Raw genomic sequence first — 2146 nt, forward strand, 5'->3', positions numbered from 1 at the left:
TAAAAAGTACTGATTTAAAAAACTAATAACTTTAAGACTGCCACACCCACAAAAAATCAAGTGGTCCACAAAACAGTCTCCTTTCCTTTTGAAGGTTTTCCGATGCACTGTAATCATTAACCCATCCTTTGCTATTACTTAAGTGGCCAATCGAGACGAACAGTTCTGGGGCCAGGCATCCTCCACTGGCTGAGACCGGCCCGGGGGGCAGGTGTTGGGGATAATATTCATTTAGCCTTCTGAGCTTCCTGGGCACACTTGGTGACTTTGTGAGCACCAGCTGCTTTCCTGTCCACCGCTTTGATGACACCAACAGCAACTGTCTGTCTCATGTCACAAACAGCAAAGCAGCCCAGAGGAGAATGGTCAGAGAAGCTCTCAACGCACACGGGTTTGCCAAGAACCATATCAACAATGGTAGCATCACCAGATTTCACAAACTTTGGGCCATCTTCCAGCTTTTTCCCAGAACAACAATCAATCTTCTCCTTTAGCTCAACAAATTTGCAAGCAATGTGAGCTGTGTGACAATCCAGCACAGGTGCATATCCAGCACTGATTTGGCTTGGATGGTTGAGAATAACCACCTGAGCTGTGAAGCCAACTGCTTCCATTGGTGGGTCATTTTTGCTGATACCAGCCACATTGCCACAATGAACACCTTTGACAGGCACAGGAAGAGCTTCACTCAAAGTATCATGGCGCATTTCAACAGAATGTACTTCCATTGTAATGCCAACTGGAGCAAAGGCGACCACCATGCCAGGTTGGAGAACACCAGTCTCCACTCGGCCCACAGGGACAGTACCAATGCCGCCAATTTTGTAGACATCCTAGAGGGGCAGATGCAGGAGCTTGTCGATTGGATGAATTGGTGGCAGGATGCAATCCAGAACTTCAAGCAGCATGGATCCACTGGCACTGCCTTCCCTACGTGTGACTTTCCATCCCTTGAACCAAGGCCTGTTAGCACTTGGCTCCAGCATGTTGTCGCCATTCCAACCAGAAACTGGCACAAATGTTGCAGCCAATTTTCTTAATGTAGGTGCTGACTTATTTAACTATTTCCTCGTATCTCTTCTGGCTGTAGGGCGGCTCTGTGGAATCCATTTTGTTAACACCAGCAATCAGCTGTTCACACCCAGTGTGCAAGCCAGAAGGGCATGCTCACAGGCCTGCCCATTCTTGAAGATCCCTGCTTCAAATTCACCAACACCAGCAGCAACGATCAGGACAGCACAGTCAGCCTGAGATGTGCCTATCATCGTGTTCTTGATAAAGTCTCTGCATCCTGGGGCATCTATGATGGTCACATAACACTTGCTGGCTTCAAATTTCCACAGGAAGGTATCAGTGGTGATACCACACTCGCATTCAGCTTTCAGTTTATCCATGATCCAGGCATACTTGAAGGAGACCCTCCCCATCTCAGCAACCTCCTTCTCAAATTTGTCGACAGTTCTTTTGTTGATCCCACCACATTTGGAGACCAGCTGTCCAGTAGTGGTGGACTTGCCAGAATCTACATGTCCAACGACCACAATACTGGTGTGAGTCCTTTCCTTTCCCATTTTGGCTTCATTTAGTGGAGGTTTTTGTGACACCTGTGTCCTGACAGCAAACACATTGCAAAAAAACATCTTCCTTGTTTCTTAAGCTTTCTTCCTATGAAGCAAGGACGTTAGCATCTCCCAGCTTCTCTCAGTGTCCCCACTGCAGTCTGGCGTAACAGGAATGACATGTATGCTTGGTAAATGTGGAGAAGAGTTTGGTCACCCATCCTTGTGGGGTGGCCTGCCTCAGACCAATGCAGTGTGCTAGGTAGATGGAGGATGAGAACCAAGTGTGCTCAGTTCTGGGCTCGAAATCAGCAAGTTCACTAGAGTACCAGACCTGAAGCTCCTTCATTTCACTTTGCGCTCTACTAGTGGCAAAGGGGACATTTTTATCCTACATCTTCTCCTTGTTCTATTTCTCAGTGCTTGGAACCCAGGTGGGAAAGAGGGTTGCTACTTACCAAAGACCGCCCTGGAGACGACTTAGGCATTCATTGTTCAAACAAACTATGACTCAGAGGACATGCTTCTGAGCATACTCACAGCGCTACTTCTAGAGAGAACCGGGTCTTAAGCTCATTCAAGATCCT

The 2146-nt window shown here is 47.4% G+C and overlaps 1 pseudogene; it reads right to left on the reverse strand.

The window, feature by feature from the left end:
* Nucleotides 1–227: 227 nt before the first annotated feature.
* LOC123818867 lies at nucleotides 228–1571 on the reverse strand (annotated as a pseudogene).
* Between the last annotated feature and the right edge of the window lie 575 nt (nucleotides 1572–2146).

This window comes from Phyllostomus hastatus, unplaced genomic scaffold, assembly GCF_019186645.2.
Source record: "Phyllostomus hastatus isolate PE091 unplaced genomic scaffold, TTU_PhHast_1.1 phas_contig_29, whole genome shotgun sequence".
NCBI classification, from domain to species: Eukaryota; Metazoa; Chordata; class Mammalia; order Chiroptera; family Phyllostomidae; genus Phyllostomus; species Phyllostomus hastatus.